This window comes from Acinonyx jubatus, chromosome B4 (assembly GCF_027475565.1).
Source record: "Acinonyx jubatus isolate Ajub_Pintada_27869175 chromosome B4, VMU_Ajub_asm_v1.0, whole genome shotgun sequence".
In the NCBI taxonomy this organism is placed as follows: Eukaryota; Metazoa; Chordata; class Mammalia; order Carnivora; family Felidae; genus Acinonyx; species Acinonyx jubatus.
Genome location: NC_069387.1, coordinates 100225792 through 100248485, shown reverse-complemented (window position 1 = coordinate 100248485; position 22694 = coordinate 100225792). Strand labels below are relative to the sequence as shown.

At 36.6% G+C, this 22694-nt stretch overlaps 1 protein-coding gene across 2 annotated transcripts in view; it reads right to left on the bottom strand.

Moving 5' to 3' along the window:
• SYT1 (synaptotagmin 1) overlaps nucleotides 1–22433 on the bottom strand; it is a 547364-nt gene extending 524931 nt beyond the window's left edge. Inside the window, exon 1 of one of the 2 annotated variants that reach the window (XM_027071185.2) lies at nucleotides 22292–22433. The gene's annotated coding sequence lies outside the window, so the exon portion shown is untranslated. The remainder of the gene's footprint in view (nucleotides 1–22291) is intronic. The other variant, XM_053226521.1, reaches the window with a different exon arrangement.
• Between the last annotated feature and the right edge of the window lie 261 nt (nucleotides 22434–22694).

Here is a 22694-nt window from a genome sequence, read left to right as displayed (position 1 = left end):
TTGTTGATATATATTTAACTATAAGCAACATTTAGGTGATGGTTACTTTTAGAGAATAACATCAAATGTCTGACAATTTTCAAAATCAGTCTTCAGCACAGCGGGTATCATTTAAATGTTGACATTGATATATTCTTGTGTAAAATGAAATTAAATGTAAAATACTGAAAAGCAAAAGCATTTTGTCTAAAAACAATTTTCTTGAATATCAATGCCAATCCAGGTATTTTACGGAGGATGGCTTTTAGAACCAATTGCACTCACTTTATATTCATGAACCCTTAATGTTTCTTTTCCTCTGACTTTGAAAGTGCATTAGTAAGTCTTTCAAGCATAGGGGAAAAAATTTTCTCTGCCACTTTCCCAGATGCTTTAACGATAACCCAACTTGTATCTACTTGCCCCAAGACAATGAATTAGATGGCAAGGTGGCTGGGAAATGCATGTATAAAATGCTAAAAAAGAATAAAATAAAATCAGTGTTATGGGCTCTGACTCACATGGTGGAAGTTGAACCCATTTTTAAATAAACATCCTATAGTAACATATTTCCGAACTTTCTCTTGGTCTTTTAATGTATTTAAAGGCCACAAAATCTAGGAAAACACACAGAAAGAAGATATAGGGCAATTTTGCCTCAACTATAATAGCCTACAAAAGAGCAAATTTCCTCTGTGCCCTTGCCCTACTCAATCAATCTAGCAAAAACATTTTATTCAAAATGACTCTTAAAAAAATCTCAGTAGGAACATGTTACCCTTCTGTTCAAAACATTTCAATGATTTTGTAACGGGGAGACACACACACACACACACACACACACACACACACACACACACACAGAGAGAGCTGGGACACTGAGGCTTTTCTTTCCAGCAAGCAACTTTCTTCGTGCTCGCATGGGCTCCGCGGGCTAGGATCCCAAAAGGCTGAGTCCCGAGTACAGAAGGGGGTTGCCTTTTGTACAATTTTTGCTTCTTTGTCTCCCATACATGGTAACATATGGTCTGAATGGGCGACTCGCACACATGGCCAGGTTGCTTTCCTGTCTTGGGTTTTTCACGACGTTCCTTGGGGGAGGATCTCTACCACAGTTTCCCATCTCATTCAGAATAGAAGCCAAGTCAACCCAGTACCCCACGCCATCTGCCCCCATGCTACCTCAACTGAAACTTGGGGTACTTTCTTCACTACTTTACCTAAAGCACAAGGGCCTCTGTTGTCAAGTCACCACGCATGGTCCCACATCTTACCAAAGCTCAGTTTCTCAGGTCAGATCTATGTGCTCAAATGTGACCTTCAGCTACCACCCTATTCTGATAAATGCATTGGTGATAGAAACTCTGAACAAAATAGGTTTAGAGAGAACGTACTTCAACATAGTAAAGTCCATAAATGAAAAACCCATAGCTAACGTCATACTCAATGAAAAACTGAGAGCTTTTCCTCTAAGACCAAGAACAAGGTAAGAATGTCCATTCTCACCCCTTTTATTCAACCTAGTACTGGAAGTCCTAGCCACAGTAATCAGATAAGAAATAAAAGGCATCCAAATTGGTAAGAAAGAAGTAAAACTTTCACTATTTGCAGATGACATAATACTATATATAAAGACTCTAAAGACTCCACCAAAAACTACTAAAATTGATAAATGAATTCAATAAAATTCCAGGATGCAAAATTAATTAACAGAAATGTGTTGTATTTCTATATACTAATAATGAAGTAGCAGAAAGAAATTATGAAAACATTCCAATTTACAATTATACCCCCCAAAATAAAATAGGAATAAACTTAACCAAGGAGGTGAAAGACTTGTACTCTGAAAACTATAAAACATTGATGATGAAAGAAATTGGAGATGACACCAACAAATGGAAAGATATTTCATGCTCATGGATTCAAAGAATGAATACCGTTAAAATGTCCATACTAACCAAAGTAATCCATGGATTTAATGAAATCCCTATCAAAATACCAGAACTAGAAGAAATAATATTAAACTTTGTATGGAACCACAGAAGAACCCCAATTAGCTAAAGCAATTTGAGAAAGAACAAAGCTGGAGGTATCAGAATCCCAGATTTCAAGACATACTACAAAGCTGTAATAATCAAAACCATATGATGATAGTGGCAACAAAACAGACGTAGATGAATGGAACTGAATAGAGACCTCACAAATAAACCCATACTTAGATGGTAAATCTATGACATAGGCAGCGAGAACATACAGTGGGGGATAAAAGTCTCTTCAACAAATGGTGTTAGACAAATTGGATAGCTACGAGCAAAAGAATAAAACTGGAGCACTTTCTTATACAATATACAAAAATAAACTTGAAATGGATTAAAGACTTAAGTGTGAGATATGAAACCATAATACTCCTAGATGAAAACAGAGGCAGTAATCTCTAACATCAGCTGTAGAAGCATTTTTCTAGATACATCACCTCAGGTAAGGGAAAAAAAAGCAAAACTAGTGGGACTACACCAAATTAAAAAGCCTTTGCAAAGTGAGGGAAACTGTCAACAAAATGACAAAGCAACCTGTTCAATGAGAGAAGATATTTGCAAATGATATATCCAATAAGGGTTGATATCTAAAATTTATAAAAATTTATACAACTCAACACCAACAAAACAAAACCAAACACAAATAATCTGATTAAAAATGGACAGAGGGACTGAATAGACATTTTTCCGGAAAGGATATACAAATGGCCAACAGACACATGAAAAGATGTTCCGCATCACTCATCATCAGGGAAATGCAAATCAAAACCACAATAAGATATCATCTTACCTGTCAGAATGATTAAATTCAAAATAGACAAGAAATAAGAAGTATTGGCAAGGATGTGGAGAAAAAGGAACCCCTGTGCACTGTTGGTGGGAATGCAAATTGGGGTAGTCATGGTGGGAAACAGTATGGAGTTTCCTCAAAACATTCAAGATAGAATTACCGTATCATCTAGTAATTCTACTGCTGGGTATTCACCCAAAGAAAACAAAAAACATTAATTCAAAGAGATATATGTGCCCCTATGTTTGTTGCTGCATTGTTTACAAAAGGTGAGATTTGGAAGCAACCCAGGGTCCATCAATAGCTGAATGGAGAATGAAGATGTGGCATATATATACAATGGGGTATCATTCATAAAAAAGGAGGATGGGCAACATGGATGCATCTAATGCTAATGGTATAATGCTAAGTAAAATAAGTCAGAGAATATCCTATGATTTCACTCATATGTGAAATTTAACAAACAAAACAAGTGAACAAACCACACACACACACACACACACACACACACAGAGACAAATGACTCTTAAATACGGAGAAAAACTGGTGGTTGCTAGAGGGATGTGGGTGGGGGGAAAGGGTGAAATAAAGGGGATTAACAGCATGCTTATCATGATGAGCACTGAGAAATGTATAGGCTTGTGGAATGTTATTGTACATCTGAAACTAATAGGACATTGTATATTAATTATAATTCAATTTTTAAAAAGCTAATTGCATCGTCCAATGTCTTCATACACAATGAATCATTAAAAAGACCTATTCTGAAATAATCCTATGCCTCTAAAGGTTAAAACAGCTTTAACGCATAACAAAAGAATTGTAATTGAAATAAATTTCAACTTTAAATTGCAAAAAAAAAAAAGATACTTAAAAGGTAGTTTCAGCACAAAAAGAAATAAAATGCATTCCACCTTCTTCCTGGAAACCTGGCACTCTCTACTTTCTTTCCTTGTCATTTTTTGTTGTTGTTGTTTGTTTTGTTTTGTTTTTGGTTGTTGTTGTTTGTTTTTACTTCTTTGACAGCACTTACCAAAATAAAACATACTACACCCAGAATCATTTCCTTCCTTCCTGCTTCTTCCTCCTTCCCTCCCTCTCCCCTTTTTTCTTTCATTTTTTTCCACTTCTTATCTGTCCCCCCAAAAGGTAAGCTCTTCTTTGTGGACTACAGGTTGTTGACACTGAGTACTTTTAAGCTAATGCTCAGTGACCTAGATCCTATCAACAATAAAGGCAAACCTTCCTCACTGAATCCCAGCTGTAACACTTACCAGCGGAGCGGCTGGAAGCAAACAGCATCATTTCTGTGACCTTTCATTTTCTCATTTCCAAAATGGGCATAATAGTACAAACCTCACAAATGGTTTGAAGTACGATTAAATGAGTAATGCACAAAAATTCTTAGAAAGGCACACGGCATGTAATTAAAGCTCTCTACATGCAAACTATTATTATTAAAGTTAATGAACTTTCTAAGGACTCCTAAAAACTTCCTATTTCTTGAAACAACTTCCATATTCTTTGTTCTTGTTTTAAAATATTTGTCGCATAGCTAAAATGTGCAAGATAATTCTTAAAACATTTTACATTTTGAGATACTTTAAAATCCTTAAGGTTAGCCTACTGCAACCCCCAACCAAATATATATTAGATGTGATTATAAAATTTTTATTTGTAATAGTGTCTGAACATATAAAGGAACTCAAACATTAAAACCACATAGATTATGATCTATAACAACATTATTGATAAAAATATTAATTTTAAACAAGACATTCCAATATCTGTTACCCAAGAATACTTTGTAACATGATAAAAGAGGAACTTTAATGTTTATTTATTTTTGAGACAGGGAAAGACCATGAACGGGAGACGGTCAGAGAGAGGGAGACACAGAATCTGAAGCAGGCTCTGGGTTCCGGGCTGTCAGCAGAGCCCAATGAGGGGCTTGAACTCACGGACCGTGAGATCATGACCTGAGCCGAGGTCGGAAGCTCAACCAACTGAGCCACCCAGGCGCCCCAATAAAAGAGGAACTTTAAAAAAATCCTTAAATATGGGACACCTGGATGGCTCAGTCAGTTAAGCTTCTGACTCTTGATTTCAGCACAGGTCAGGGTGTTGTGGTTTGTGGGACCAAACCCTGCATCAGGCCCTGCACTAACAGGGCCTGTCTCCCCCTCCCCCGTTCCTGTGCCTGCACTCTCTCTTTCAAAATAAACAAACATTTTTTTTAATCCTTAAACATAATCAAATCTATAAAATCATTTAACATCTTACGTGTATTGACACAATCATCACAAATTATGCCAAAACATAGTTAAAAATATAAAACTGAATTGGCTTAAAGTAACTTGGATCACTTGAATTTAACATTTTTTTTCATTTATTTTAATGCTTATTTTATTTTTCAGAGAGAGAGAGAGAGAGAGAGAGAGAGAGAGCAGGGAAAGGGCAGAGAGAGGCAGACACAGAATCAGAAGCAGGTTCCAGGCTCTGAGCAGTCAGCACAGAGCCCGATGCAGGGCTTGAACTCAGCAAACCGTGAGATCATGACCTGAGCCGAAGTTGAACACTTAACCGACTGAGCTACCCAAGTGCCCCATATTTAACATATTTTATAGAATTATTTCATGTTACATTAACCAAAATGACTTCTATAACTTTCTAATATAAAAAATATACATTACATGGGGCACCTGGGTGGCTCAGTCAGTTAAGCAACTGACTTTGGCTCAGGACATGACCTCCCCAGTCTTGAGTTCGAGCCCCGCCTCAGGCTATGTGCTGACAGCTCGGAGCCTGAAGCCTATTCAGATTCTGTGTCTCTCTTTCTCTCTGACCGTTCCCGCTCGTGCTGTCTCTCTCTCTGTCTCTCTCTCTCTCTCTCTCTCTCGCTCGCTCAAAAATAAACATTAAAAAAATTAAAAATGTATGTACATTACAAAATGATACTTTGTGTAAAATATTACTCAACATAGAATCATCTAATAATTTAAAATGTGTAGTACATTATATTCAATAGAATGATTTTAAATGTAATGTATGTTTGCATATGCACATATTTCTGTTAGTAGATACAAGAGACTTTTTACAGTGATTACATCTGGAAAGTAACAAGGAATCTGAAAGATTATTTTTTCAATGTATACATTTTGTGATTATTTGAATATTTTAAGTATTTTATAGAATACTTCTTCACTTAAAAGCTAAAATATTTCCTTAAAAGCACTGTTCTTTACTGGCAACAAACTAAACTTAAAAAGTTTCCAAAGTAGAGAATTAAACATATTTAGAAAATCTATACAGAATGAGTGTCTTTGTTTTTTAGTAATAGAACTCTTCGTGCTTTGAATGTAATACAGACGTAGGATTTAATTGAGGAAAAGGTTAAGAACAGTACTAAGAAAAGATGAAGAGGAGGGTAAAGGGATTAGGTAAAGCAAAAGAATGATTATGTATTTTAAAATAGTTCGCATTGACCCCCAAAATCTAAAATAGTAGTCCCACTAAAGTAGAATTGAAATATATTCTTCATTATGTTTACACTCTTAATTATCATAAAGTAAACACTTAAAACACATTCATTTTGAACTTAATAGTGAGCTCTCTGGCCAATTTATTGGGGAAGTAAAGACTAATAAAAACAAAGAAGTCATATTTTGCCGGGACTAAAAATGAAAGTCAACTATAATTCCAGCTCATGTAGATTCCTATCACCAAGATCAGACATTAAGCTACTATATTAGTTTGAAGAAAACTAGGAATGAGAGAGAAATAAATGAAAACAAAATCAACAAGGATAATTTAACCAGTAATATTCACCAAAGATTTTTAAGTGCTTACTTAGTAAGTGCTAAGCACTGCTAGGTAGGTCAACAATGAGGATATAACTGGAAACAACATAAAAATGGGTCCTGCAGTCAGAGAGCACTCAAGTTCAACCTGAATTTTTGCACTGTGATGATAAACATTAATTCTTCATTGTTATAATATTATAATGCATTGTTTGAAGAAAAGTACAGAAATTAAAACGTATCTCAGATTTTTTTTAAAGAGTAATCATGAATCAAAGAATTTTAAAGATCATATCAGCCTGTATTTGTTACAGTCTCACTATTTTATATTTAGGAAGATTTATTTTTCACTGCATTTTTTGTCAGATATTTTCTGGAGATGTGTTTTCACACCCAGAGGATGTTAGATCACAGAGTGTTCCCATTAAAAAGAAAAGAAACAAATAAGGAAAAAAATCTGTGATGCCATGATTTTAAGAAAACACATTACAAAAATAATTGGAAAAAAAATCCTAAGGTTAAAATTTCAGTGATGTGTATTTAAAGCACTTCTTTACAACCCACTCAAGATTTCTTTTACTTAGTCTCATGGGTATCCTCACCTGTAACATATTAATTTATAAATACATTTCCTCTTTAAAAGCGGTTAAGTATTTAACATATTCAAACTTACACTCTAGAGTTTCCTAAAATGTAAAAAAAAAAACAAATTTTTTTTTCAATTATTGTTCAAATCCCTCTCTATCACAGTTTGACAGTTCTGGAGTTAATTTTTAAAAGTGAGACATCCAAACTCTTGTAATATGTAAAAACTAAACATTTGTTCTCAGACATAATAAACATTTATTTCTAAACAACCAGCCATATTATAGTTCTGATTTTACAATGTTATTGTCTGCCCATAGCAGATACATTCCACAGTACTTGAAGCAGCGGGAGCAGCATGTGCTAAGGTCCTGAGGCAGGAAGAGACTGGAATACTAAAAATTTGAAAGAAGGACAATGTGCCCAGAGCATGAAGATGAGAGGAGTAATATGAGAAATTAGGTTGGTGAATAGTAGAGTCCAGATAATACATGGACTTGAAAGTCAAGAACAGTAGAATTAAGAAGACCAGGTTGATTTGACTATGCTGTGGCAATAGAGGTAGAGATTAAAGATATTTGTGAGCCAAAAATGATTAAGACTTCATTTATTTTGGGTTTGGGGGTAAGGATGAGAGACCTATGACAATAAATTTCCAAATAACACAACTCGTTAGATGGCGGAATCATTCATTAGGATCAAAGACATCGGAGAAGGACTAGATTTATTAGTAAAAAGATTGAGTTCAGGTTTGGATGTGGTAACTTGGAGGGCTCTTTAAGAGATCCAAACATCTGTTAAAATAGCAGTTGTTCTCATGTCAGGACTCCTATAAAACACACATGATTTAGCTTACCCTCCAAATTTGCCAGGAGTGCTGGCAGTTTTCTTTTCTTTAAAGATTTTAAGTAATCTCTACACCCAACATGGGGCTCGAACTCAAAACCACAAAACTAAGAATCACATGCTCTACCAACTGAGCCAGCCAGGTTTCAGAGATACCACCTAGTAAAATCCCCACATCATGAAGTTAATGGCAGATTGAGGGTTTTCACACTGTTTTTTAAATTTGAACATATAACTCTAAAACATGTTAATAATGAAAGGTATCAGAGAGATCATCTAATAAAATCACAACATCACTAACTTAGTGACAGACTGAGGGGGTTTATAGTATTTGCTTGTTTTTAAATTTGAACACAAAATTCTAAATACCCTATGCGCAGTATTTATTGTGTGTTGGTTCCATAGGCTAGTTCTCTGCTCACTACTTTAAAGGAAGAGAAACAATTTCTAACCACTGTGTATCTGTGTGTCTCTCTCTATGAGAAAATTTTTCCATACCAAAAAGGAGTACAACACACTGACCCAGTTTCAGCAAAAAGAAAGAGTAATAGTTTTTAACTGATAGCTATTATAACCAGTAGCTATTAACTGAATTTCTCAGAACGTAGCAGACTAACATGGATCTGCTCGAGTGAGAATGACCAATAACAATATTAGTGCCAGATTCGTTGTGGGCTTAAAAAAGGTTACTACAGTGCACTCTGGAAAACAGTGTAGGTATTTACCCAAAGAATACAAAAATACTACTTTTAAGGGATACTTGCACTCTCATGTTTATGTGTATGTATACATATATATTTCGTATATATATGTAATTCCATTATATACATATATAAAATTCCATAGAAATATTACTCGGCCATAAAAAAGAGTGAAATCTTGCCATTTGCAACAACGTGAATGGAGCTAGAAGGTGTTATGCTAAGGGAAGTCAGTCAGTCAGAGAAAGACAAATACCATATGATTTCACTCATATGTGGAATTTAACCACCAAAATCATCATGGGGGGGGGGGGGAAGAGAGAGAGGAAAACCACAAACAGACTATAAAGAACAAACTGACGGTTACCAGAGTGGAGTTGGATGGGGGCAACGTATGAAGCGGGTGGTGGGGATTGAGGAGTGCATTTGCCGTGAAGAGAACCAGGTGTTGTATAGAATTGTTTAATCACTAAATTGTACACCTGAAACTAATATGACACTAATGTTATCTAACTGGAATTTAAGTAAAAACCAAAAAATAAATTAATAAAAAAAATAACCCAGTGCAAATTTACACAAAATTACCCTTATGTGAATATAGCAAGAACACTATAATTCTGGTATGGGAATTCTATTAAATTTCATACATTTACAGAATGATGATCCCTTGTATTCAAAATAACCCACTGCAAATTTCTGAGTATCAATTGTACTTACATACACTTCATGGGATCTTAAATGTACTCTAATCCTTTGAAAAGTGGTAATACTTCTAAAGAAGTATTTTTAAATTTTTTTTTCAACGTTTTTATTTATTTTTGGGACAGAGAGACAGAGCATGAACGGGGGAGGGGCAGAGAGAGAGGGAGACACAGAATTGGAAACAGGCTCCAGGCTCCAAGCCATCAGCCCAGAGCCTGACGCAGGGCTGGAACTCACCAACCGCGAGATCGTGACCTGGCTGAAGTCGGACGCCCAACCGACTGCGCCACCCAGGCGCCCCTTCTAAAGAAGTATTTTTAAAACTACAGATTGTTACCTATTAGTAGGTTGTTAAATTAACTTACTTGGCCATGACCAGTAGTGTTATTTAATGAATTAGGAAAAAAGAGACCTGAAAAGGAAGTATTAGAACACAACACCATTAAAATATTTTATTGAACTTCTGTTTGAGTTTTTTTATTGAACTTGTGTATTGAGTTTGGCTGTCATTTGAAAACATTAGAAAATATAGATTTAGTGGATTCATTCACTCACACACAATTCTCTAGAATACTCCTTTTCTAATGTCTCTCAAGCATTGGCAAGTCAGAGATGATAAAAAAAAAAAAACCACCGCAAAATCCTGAAACACTTGCAGTTAGTGGGGCAATCAGCAATATTTGTAAAATCCAAACATTTGCAAGTATACCTGTATATATGTACTAAAACAGAAGATATTTAGGATACTAAAGAGCCTCGTTTCTACAGATAAGGAAAACAGAGCCTATCGCTTATTGACCAGAATAGTTTATTATAACACCCTTGCTGTATTCACACATAGGTGGGTTTGTGCCATTTCAGCAAAGAAAATTCCATTTTCAAAATATACTATTATCAGAGTATAATGTCCAGAGGAATCTTAAGGGAAAATAGAAGGCCATTTAAGATTGACGCTTTAATTATTACTTCATTACCACTGCAACATATTGAGTAGTACTGTAATCTCACAGAAGTTAATATGCCTCTGTAAGCACCCAGTTTACTATCACAAGATGACCTAGGTAGACTTGGGTTATTGAGTTCTTGAAACCAGGATATGAAACTAGATAAAGGAGAAATAATTTCCGGTTAATGCTCTGAGACTTGTGTTGTCTAAATGACAATCGACACAAACTGATTTGTTTCATTATGTTTCCAGTGTTTATTTACTTTTGTTTCAAAAATCTAAATTAGAGTTTTGGAGGATATCATCGAATATATACTCAAAAGGAAATTACATTGAAAAAATCATTACTGTGATAAAAAGCCAAGGTGTTCACTCAAATTCAGAGAAATAATAAAATTAGGGGGTAGGCCACATGTGCGATTCCCTTAGAAAGGAGGGCAAAACGAGAAAGGTTATTAAGATTCAACAAAAGATATATAGAAAGTGTCTAAGGAATACATGCCACAAAAGAAAAGGAGTTACACTTCTAAAGATGAAAATGGAGAATGAAAATACACACCTGAATGACACCTAAGAACGCATTTTGAAAGTCAGGGTGGAAAGAGCATGTATTCCATGATACCATAACCATAAAACAATATAAGCATATGAACACAGACTGAAAATGTATTACCCAGATAGGACACTTCATGTGTGTTTAAACTATGTTGAGGTTATTGTGATCATATCACATTGTTTTGAACTTTTTCATTAATAGTATTTAAAGATTGCTTTAATTAGAATATGAAAGCAGGGTTCAACTCATGAAACCAGTACCTTTCCACTTCAGCTGCATTTGCCTTCAGTTTCTTCCAGGAGCAGAAACTTATTCCCTCCATGGAGGGAAGCTGTGATGCTCTTCCTCTAACTTTTACATAGCTGGCTCCCTCTCTTTTTATGCCTCAACTTAAATATTTTTTTTGCTTCACCAGAGTCCCCAGTGTTGCTTTGTTTCATTTACTTGCCTGTTTTATTATTTAACAGCATTTCTCACTTTTTGAAACTATCTTAGTTGTGTTTTGCTGTTGCTGTTGCTTTTCATTGTCTGTATCCTTCCCTAGAATGCAAACTGCCTTAAACTCAGGGAACTTGTCTGCTGTGATTGCTTCTGCATTCCCAGCATCTAAAACAGTACTTGGCTTATAATAGCAACATGTTGGTACTTACTGAAGAAATACATTATTCCTAAAAAATTCCTGTTCATTTTGGGTTACAGCAGGGAGGAAAACGTATCGTATTTTTGTTCATTCTGTTGCATCTGTAGCAATATATAGGGAGTTGGGGTAACAGGGTGGTTGGAAATTTGAAATAACCTCCCCCCCGCACACACAAAACAACAATTTGAAGTATTGACCTATGCACAACTGGCCCTGCACATACCTTCGGGCAGCTGCTTTCAGCTCTACTGAATTTAGAGTCTAAGAATCCTCAAGTTCTAGAAGTACCTGACTACTGTATTAAAAAAGAGGAAGTAAGGACCCAAATAGAATTAAATGAAACTCAACTCAGCCCTTAACCTCTGATATTCAGCATTTCCACCCTGAAAAAAGTCATACCTGTTGTCAAATTACTGAATGTTTCCATAACGGTAAATGGCCATTGCTTTAAGCCCCTCAGTGTCATTCCTCTCCACATCCTCAACTACAATGGATCTTTCCCTAGAATTCCCTGGATCTTCCCCTGACCCACCAACTAGTGCCTGGAACAGCAGGGGTCCTCCAATTGCCTGCACCAGCATTAAGGCCAGGTGGCATCTTTTCTGAGGTCAAGGCCTGGACCTTGGGAACTGGATGTTGGCTGCTTTTGCCTGCCCTAAATCTAGTCATTTTCCTTCTTGTAACAGCAAAACTCTCTTTCTATTTAGTTAAGTAATGCTGTGCCCAACTTTTAAATCCAGGGATGACACAATGCTCAGCCTAGATAAATAACATATTTCATGGGTTCAGGGCAAGTGACCCAAGTTGTTCCAGTCATGCTTATCCTGAAATTTTTTGGCAAAAAAAGATGTTCTCTTTACATGGAGATTTCTTAAATGACCCTATAGTCATTGGGTATATTCCTACCACTGTAAACTAAGAGGCTGACTCTAAATAAAGCAATGGAAGAGGAGAGCAGGACTAAGATGGAAGGCTGGGAGGGAGTAAGGGATAACAGATCTGGTCCTAATCATATGGTTTGATTTTCCATCTCCAGCTATGACCAAATCCGGAATATCCTGAACATGATGATGTATGGTAATGAGAACTTTAAAATTCCTTTTCTTTCCTAAACCATTTTGAGTTAGGTGGAATTTTTCTAAATAAAAGAGTCCCTGAATCATAAAAATGGGTGGCCAGGGTGGTCAGATCTGCCATCCACTGAGTATGAGACAATTTGCAAACGTTATTACAGTTCCTTTCCTGGTGAAATGAAACCTCTATCAGTGAAATAATTGCATTGAAGCTCACCATGACAGAGTAGGTATTTGTACTCAGGTCTATAAGACTTCGATTTTTCATGCTTTTATCACATCACCGTGGTGATCATATTGGCTCCAACTATGAAGTGGACAAAGTTTGCCTATGATTCGTCGATCTCTTTGAGACACCCCTACTTCCTGGTCACGATTTGTTCCCCTTCTTCCACTGAGGATCTCAATGACTATATGATTGCTTATGGTTGAGTACAGGTTCCATGAATAGACTGCTTGGGTTTGAATCCATATCCTACTATATAACAGTTATATGACCCTAACAAGTTACGTTTCCCCCAATTTTCTCATTTAAAATTTATACATTAGTATCAACCTCTTAAGATTGTTGGCAACGTTAAATGGAATGAAGCATGGAAAGTACACAGAAAAGTGCCTGACATGTAGTAAAAACATAAAAATATGATTACCCTGCATTTGTCCAAAACTCCCCATAAATACCTCTCCTATGCTCTAATTAACTTTGCATTGTTTCTATAGGTCTTTCCCAATTAAAATTCCTTTCTTTGTATCAGATCCGCTAGACAGTCAATTAAGTTAGCCCACATTGCAATGTGTATTAATCACGTCCAAATGTATTTATTTCTTCATACCAAGAATTGCTATTTGACAGACTTCACACTAGGACTGAGTAATAATTGGGCCTTGCATAAGTCCCCTGCTTAGCTCTCTCCATCTTGGAATAGAAAAGAATCTACAGATTCAACGACTTCCATCAATATTATGCTCAGGAAGCAGTCACAGGTTGTGTGGGTGAGTGCGAATGAGGGAAGTAATGAGAGAGGAGTAAGGAGAACTCATAGGCAGTAAAGCTACAACACTCATTATCTCAGTCACATCTCTGTGCCCCTCCAGGAGGTGGCTTCGGACTGCATAGTTTACAAATAAGGAAGCAAGTGAAATGACATCTCCTATCGCAGTGATATAGCAATGACTAAGGGCCAACCGAGCCTAGTGACTCAGGCTTAGTGACTTCTCTTACATTTTAGAAAATAGTCCCTTGAATCATTTTCAATTACAAATACAACTTATTTCAGAGTTTTAGTCACACAGCTAATGACTGCATATTACACTTTCCCTACCTTTTCAATATGAAAAGAGTATATCCAAATTTAGTGATGTTAGATTTGTGTTTTTAATTTTGATAAGGAATGACAAACTACTTCTTATATACTGAGAGAATTTTAAAAATGTACTTTTTTTTTCTTTATTAAATGCTGAGGCAGCAAGATTCGGCAGGAGAGAGTTATAAAGGCTTCCCGAGTGTGTAATTGCAAGCAGGTAACTTAACTTCTGAGTCTGCTTTATTGCATCTGTAAAATGGAGAATCTCTCCATCATCAAAACCAAATAAGGCAATGTAATTTTTTAAGAATTCAGGGCTACATCCCTGTCATAAAAACATTTATTAATTGTTATCATTAGAAGAACAAAATAGGAAAAAGAAAAAAAAAAGAAAAAAAATGCCTAAGAGGATATGCCATTTGTTTGGACTTTCAAACACTATTGTTCTATCTTTTTGTAATCAAATTTTTTCTAGAAATTACCAATAGGCTAGACTTCACATGTAAGGTCTTAAAAACAAACGCACAAATCATGGCATATTTCATAAACAAATGAAGAGTCTGCTCCCTTATTTATCTATACAGCTGTTTTGTAACGCTAACTTAAAATGTCTATAAATTAAGAATTAAATTTCCTGCTTGTTGACACAAAAGGAAGTCCAGGTGGTAGAGATTATCATGCACTTTAGAGAACAAAGCTCCCACTTAGTGATTTTATAGGAAGATAATTCATTAAGATAGAAAGAAGAAAAGGAAGAATAAGGAGAGGGTAGGAAGGTGAGAGGTGGCAAAGGAAGAAAACCAAGGTAAGGCAAGGGAGTTACTATATTACTCTTAGCTGGACAGCAGAGCAAATCTCTTCTACTCTGGCAGTGAGTGGTAATATGCTTCAATGCATACAGGTCTAAAGGTCCAGCAGTCAAGAGATATAAAACTGTCGCTATGTGTTCAATATATAAACCATGAAACAGATTCTCAAAGCCATAACAGAACTTGTCTACTCTACTTTTTCCTGAAGGAGTCGGCTCTCCGCTATCATCAATATTCATTTGTGGTGTCAGAAAGTATCTATGATTCCTGATTAAAAAAAAAAAAAAGGAAACATGCATATAGGGTACTTTTTGTCTTCTTGTGTTGTTTTCACAATTTAAAAGCAGAACAGTTTTGGTCAATTTATGAGTATGGTGGCTTTCTGTTGAAACGTCACTTTCTTGAATTATTAGATATATCTCAAGGTGATTGCTTGGCTTTTTAAATTTAGTAAAAATACTAAAAATAGATACATGTACTATCAAGTTGTTACCTACCCTTGCAGCATGAGAATTTCTGTAGCCAGATAAATAAAAGTATTTTTAGGCATATAGTGGTCTGATTTACATATATTCAAGTATGAAATATATATAAATTTTCGTGTGTGTGTTCTTGGATTTTGGACATTGGTTAAAATAGGATGGTGATGTTATTCTATTTATAGAGGAGATTCTGGTGCTCTAGAAATATGCTCTAATACCCAGTGGTTCACTTTATTCAGTCCTCAAATCTGATGAAAATGCTGGGGATTAGGCAGAAAGCCAGCCTTGTAAACCAGGATCTGGCAGACAGTCCAAGTCAGAAAGAGATTCAATGCTTTGCTACCTTGTCTTTATCCTGAGAAACTGTGTCAACTGTTCTTAACAACCCTGCTACCTAAACCCTGATTGGGAGAGAAGCTAAATTAGGCCTTGGTAACCTGTGTTATATCACTTCTCCTTGTTTCAAAGGCCATTAAGTTGTTTGCCTAAGAAAATTTTTTTGATGATTTTTGTCCTCAAAATTACACAGTGTCCCTGTTTTACAGGTGGTGAACAAGGTCCTACCCACTGTTTATATTGCTAGAATACTGGGGTGCAGTACATCACGAGGAAAAAAAACACACTCAATTGGCTTTCTCCTTCTGAAGGAGAGAGCACGAGCACACCGTTAGAAATTGACATTTTTGGGAGTCTAGTCTGTTGCTGTGATGCTATACTGTTGTTCATACTTACGGTACCTCTCACATAAAATTAGGTCAGAAAACAGATTATTAATAATCTGTCTTAAAAGCAACCCTTTGTGGTGTTTCACAGTAATATCCAAAGAGTCCATAGAAAAGCAAACCAGCCCTCAATTTTCAGTGACAATAAAGATGAGTTATGTAAATTTTTAAGGGTTCCATAACAAGACACAGGTGTATTTTGGAAGTACCCAAGCCAACCCAAGGATCTGAAATTCTTTTTACCAATTATTTCAGCTTTATCCACGGGTATTAATAAGTACAAAAAGTTACATTGATTCACTCAATGTCTAACAATCTCATCATCTGTGAGTAATCAGAACAAATTCCATGAAATAAAGCCTTTAAAAAAAAAACAATTATAAAAACATGGACCAACATCACATTTTAAAAGTGTTAGTGCTAACTTTGGTATGGCTGTGTATGTTTCGTCTGAGTATTCCATGTGTTTTTGCCTTCAGGTTGATGAAAATATGCCCACAGATCTCTAAGTAGCAATTAGTAAATCCAATTACCTGCCTCCCAGCAAGAGTGAGGTCTGGGCGGCAAGGCTGGCCCAGAGAGGAAATGGACCTCCGTAAAAACAAGAGGCTGCCCTCTGGAGGCCACACCCAGGGAATTCTCATCAGAGGTGTGGGTTGGGCTTGTCTAATTCCTAATGTGAAAAGATGCTTGTAGTCAGAGGGGATGTGAGAGGAGGACAAGAGATAGTGTGTCTTATTTAAGCAATTGTAGCATAAGAATGTTCTACATTTAAATAACTCTGTGATTCTATTTGTGTTTAAGTGCCTATGTGCATGTTATCCTTAACTAGTTGAATTGTTTGTGAAAAAAAAGACAACATTTACTAATTGAAGAAAAAAACACACAACTCCTTTCACTCAGGATATCCTTTGGCAAAACATCATAATTATATGAACTCTATGCTGTTTAGGATGAGAAGCAAAGCTGCATTTCACAATAGGTACATGGGGATGAGATAAGACCCACATTTCAGTACCAACCCTGGATTTGATTAATTGGATATTTCAACCAAAAATAAATTCCTGACTGAGGCACTTGGCTAAATGTCTTAGGCACAGTATTTGGGGATGTTGCGGCAGAGTTCTTGTCTGGTATGTGTGATCAAATGTCGTCTTACAGGCTGTTAGGAAAAGAGTTTTACCAGATTCTTATACTAGCTGAAAAGGGCCATTCTTTGCATGGAAATTTTCTAGCTCCCATTTTGTACAAACAGTTAAGAAATAAAAGGCATTTGTTATCTTCATCTGCCTTACAATGTTCCAGAGCTCCTCTTTAACAAAATTATTCCCTATGTGTATAATTAGTATGCTCAACATACTACATGTGAGACCAGTATAGGAATGACCAGTATTTTTTTCTTTCTATTTCCACAATAGCAATAACCGAAAAAAGATGAACTCTAACCTCCCCTCATTTATATTACTGGTAAATTACGGGAACCAGCATGCCACATAGCCTTCTAAGCACTGAGCATTGTAGAGACAAAACAAACACAGAGAGAACAAAAACTAGTTCCACACAATTAAAATTTACGATAAAACCAAATATAAAAATTATAGAAATTAGAGAAATGATTTTTAATCTGCTTCTCATTTTTCAAAGATGTGGCAGAAAATTCATCTCTAATACTATCACAAATGTGCTACTCTTTTTCTAAACTGGGCTTTAATTTGTTTTAGAACTTTCTTAAATATTGCTTTTAAATTAAGGAACATATTTTAAAGGAGGGCTTCTTTGCAACAGGACCTCTACATTTATATTTAAAACTGTACAAAGAGCATCTCCAGTGCTTACTCTTGACAACATAGATTTCTCATTGTACACTTTAAAAATAATAGGTTTTTAAAAATAAAACAGTTAAAGCCTCACGTTTTATTCATAGGTGCAAGAAAGGACAGCATACTTTCTTACTTGCAATAGATAGCGTTAACATATTTGCAGTATAATTTAAAATAAGTTTATTTTCCTATTACTAACCCATGTGAGTAGAGAGACGTCCATATGCCCTGCTAGCATAGTTTATCTTACAGTCAATATAAAAGCAGCTCTTCAAGAACTCTTAAAGTGACAAGGAAGTTAAAGGAAACATGCTGTTTTCTTCTCCTTAGAGAAAATAAATGCCTGGTCTAAAAAAAAATGGCCACACTTAATGGAGATGTTTAAATCAAGTTCAAAAATATTATGAAAAAATATTGATCATTCCTTGAGTGATTATTAAAGACACCAAACCACTCCCCCTTACCTGAAAAAAGCAATAACCATGTCATACAGTTATGTAAAAGATTCAGAACAAGTTTAGCTTTATGCAAATGTTGAAAAAACCACCTGATACAAGCTTTAGAAAAACAGAAAGTTTATCCCTACATTATATGAAAATATGATTTTGGTTTGTCACCTGTATATAGAAGTGCATCTTCCTGTACTGATTTTTTTTTTAATCCATGACTCATATGAACAATAACTTCTTCCCAAAGCCATAGAAAAGCTGTCTAAAGGGAAAGATCTAGACCCCCATTAATTTTGCCTCTGGGTATAATAGGCTTTCAACCAAAGAACCATTAAGGGCATCCCCAAGTCACTGTTATTTTTCTTTGAAGGGTCCTTTTTACAGTAGTCCCTAGCTTCAGCAGATTATTTGATACTGCCCATTAATCTCTAATCCTTTTAGAAAAAGTTACATAATTTAAAAAGTATACACATGTGTGTGTATACATCTGTGTGTATACACACACATACACACACACACACACACACATCCCTAAATGCTAATTACTTATGAATTTAGACTGCCATATACTTTGTTCCAGTTTAAATAGCTTTAGCCAATTTCAATGGAAAACAAATTCAGCTAAAAAGCATCTCTGATCCACTAAACTTTTGATACGGATGTATTTGTGACAAGCAAATCATTGAAAAAATTTAAAAATCCACAAGTACAGCAGACATTTAATTTTAGAAAGCATTACTGTTTAGCAAAACACTTGCAGGACCCATACCTACATTATTTTATGGCAGAAAGTCAAACTTTGGTCTTGGCTTTTTGTAATATCAGACTAAATTTACTCCATTATGTAATGAAAATGTTTTATTTCTGCTTTCCCTCCCCTAAATCGTCTAATCACTACCATTAGAAAAAGGAATGTTATGTTCCAATTTGGCATTAATGATATCTCTTCCCGGCTGTTGCACAAACTGGAAATCATAAGAGCTATAAGTATTTCAGGCTCATAAAATTGTCCGTCTTGAGTCGAATTCTTTAGATTAGATGGTTCTAAAAACCTGTATTGGGGAATTTCTTTAAACTGATTTAATAAACTAGCCTCAAAAGATATGAATTGGTATCATGTCCATGGTGTTGTTAGGTTAACGGGAAGTTCAAATTAACTTTCAGCTATCTAACACATTCTGCATTTTATTTATTAAACTTCCATTTCATCTTGCAACTATCATTTAAAACAAGCTACTATATTCTAGTTTTATTTTCAGTTAGCATCAAGCCTAACCTGAAAATCTTACCATGTAAATACCATGTTTTCCATTTTCATATTTCTTCATTAGAGCTATCTGATAATTGGACCAAATAGAATAATATTCTCCATTATGAAATGAAGCATAAAAGTACTCTGCAACTACTAAGATTGAATGGTATTTTATGGAATTAGTATTTTAGGATTCCTGTGTATACTAGCAGTCTTCAGTTCTGATAAGAATACCTTAAAATCTAATTGCCCTGTTTGCTCTAAAACATGATGAGGATTTACTAAGATATTCTTTTTAAAGGAGGAAATGTGAAGATTATATGAAATTGTCACATTAGAACATTTTGTGGGAATACTTTCCTAAAATGTATCATTTAAAGTCTCCTCTCAATCCACTCACTATATATTGGAATTAGTTCTGACTTCTAGAATATAAAGGCTTAATTTTTCAGAAGTATGTGAAAAACTACTCATATGCATCTCTCCTACAGGTAATTGCTATAATTAACATTTGTAAAGATACATGAAAATAAATTTCACAAATCAAGCACAAACTTTTACCTTCCCTGAGACAGTGGAGAAATGAACAAACAAAATCTTAATTTGCTTGCATGGGCAGTAATTGGGCTTCTGTTTTGTACATCTTTTCATGTATAAACTTGTTAATTCAGTTGTACACATATAAGGCAATTAAGCGACTGTCCTTTTGTCCTTGTACCTAAAAGGTGGCACCTCTAAACATCAGTTAGCTTTCAACAGAGATACTACATTAAAACAACAACAACAACAACAACAACAAGGCATTTAAATGCCGAAAGCTCTAGACAGAAGATCTTGTTTTTGTGACTCTAGCTAATTCTACTTAGATAGGAAAGATAAGTGCCTCAAATGGAAAATGGTTTAGAAAATATGCATTACATTGATAGTAAATGAAACCAGCTCCTCCTAAGTCAGTGTATAAACTTATACACTAAAGATATGTGGTTTAAAAAAAATACTTTCTGGGGTCCAGAAATTAGTGTGGAAGACCAGACAGAGTTAGAAAGAAGATTGCCTTTTTTTACCCCAAGTGTGCAAATAGAACAAAACATGAGAGTTGGCATTTCCCCTGATAAATCAAAGGAAAGGAGTCATCTGGATACTAACATCTGCTGGCTTCTCTGCGTTCATGTAGGACCCACTTGGAATGCTTTCCCCATTACATTCAGCTAGGCACTTCTCTCTACCTCCTCCCATCTGAGAATAATCACTTAGCTGTCTCTGATGAATAAAAGGAAAGGAAAGCTTATATCATTGATGAGGGAATTAGAAATTGCTGAAGCTGCTGTCAAGGCTCTGTCCAACAAGTACCTTTTACTTGACCTATTGTGCAGGCAGCAGGGAACATAGTTGTTTTGCTGTCCTTCTCTTTCTCATAATAGGACATGACAACAAAAACAATTTTCCCCTTAAGGTTTTTAAAATTCCAGCCTATCTCCCTACCATTACTTTCTAAACTTTGTTCCAGTACGAGAGGATTCTTGGCCAGCTGAGCGTCCGTGTGCCTTCCAAATGGGGTACTGAAATTGCATGAACACCAGCCATGTTTACATTCACTAAATATTCTCATTAAAAAAAAATAAGGCAAGGCATGAGTACGATATCTAGGCAATCAAATGCACAGCATAGTGAATGGTAGGATGAGCTGGCAATTCATACACAAAATTAGCTTTAACACCAAACTGAAATGGGTGATTTCACCAAAGGGTTAATATTTAATAAAGTGAAAACTAACATGTACACAAAACTAACTAGAAGATTAGCTTTCTCAAAAGAGAAATCCAAACCTCCTGATAACACTGGTGTTCCTTACAAAAATGTCTTGAAACTTTACTTTTTTTTTTGCCCTCCCCAACATAAAGGCCATACCAGAGAACCTCAGGAAGGTAAGACTCTGTTTAAAAAAAAATTTGTTTCTTTATATGAGAAACCCCTCAAAGTTCAGATATTACTGCTGATGGGCAATACGAAATAGCCCCACAGGACGGATGGGAACAGGAAAAGTCAGATGGTTCGCACTTGGTCAGCACATGGTTAAAAGCAACAGCAATTAAGCAGTTGAAAGTGGGTTAAAGCAGTGGTTTATTTTTGTTTCATTTGAAGGAATCAAATAAGAAGACAGCCTCTTGTAAAGAGGAGATCAAGTCAAACTTGAAGCTTCCCTTCTCTGACAGCCCGGGCTGGATGGCTTGTCTCCTCCCTTTATTCAGTTTAATTGCTTTCTGTACTCTAATTTTTGCAGAGATTGTATTCTATCTTGTTTTCCTCCCCCCCCCCCCCCGCGGGCAAAAGAAATCTTTCTCCTTTCTTCAACCCCCTCTTTCTTCTGAGAAAAGACAATCGTTTCTAGGAAGAGAAAGAAACCCTGTGCGTTCTTAGGATGGGAGGAGGTTGAAGATGAGAGAGAGAGAGAGAGGAGAGAGAGAGAGAGAGGGGTTGAGCAAGGGGCGGGGGAGGTGAGAGATGGAGATTGGGGGTGGGGGACGGAGAAGAAAGAATGGGAAGGAAAGAGGCAGCAAGAAGATGGGGGATGCCCAACATCAACTCTGGGCTCTGAATCACGGGCGCTGGGCAAAGTGCTTTTCCAGGAGATGTACATGTGGCTCATTATATTTCTCACAATAGGCCACCCGGGGCTCCCTCCCCAGGTCGCAGCCTCCCACGACCAAAACCCAAGTGTACCGAGAGCAAAATCTTGCGGGCGAATTCAAGCCAACGGGCACCTCCGAGGTGGCCACGCTGCCAGTCTCGCTGTCTTACCTGGAGGGAGGACCAGAAGGTGGTGCCGGTCTCCGTCCCCACCGCTCTCCCCGCGTGGACCTGTGCAAGACACACGCGCGTCCTCTCGCTGCCTCTGCTCTTGGAGGGGCAGCCTGCAACACAAAAGGGGTGTGTGGGTGTGGGTGTGTGGGAGGTTTTTCAGGGCCACCAGCTGGTCCCAGCTGGCCACCCCACCCTACACACACCCCTTCGGGGCGCTGAGCCCCCCTCTCAGTGGAGCACCACCCTGGGGGGCTCGCCCCGGGTGCAGCCTCAAGTTGCCGCCGCTAAGTGCTGGGCTGCCGCCGCTGCAGGAGGAGGAGGTAGAAAGACACGGAGGGCAGTACTTGGTCTAGAGCATCCCCACACTGCAGCTTCTCCAGGAATCCCTCCAGTGAGGAGG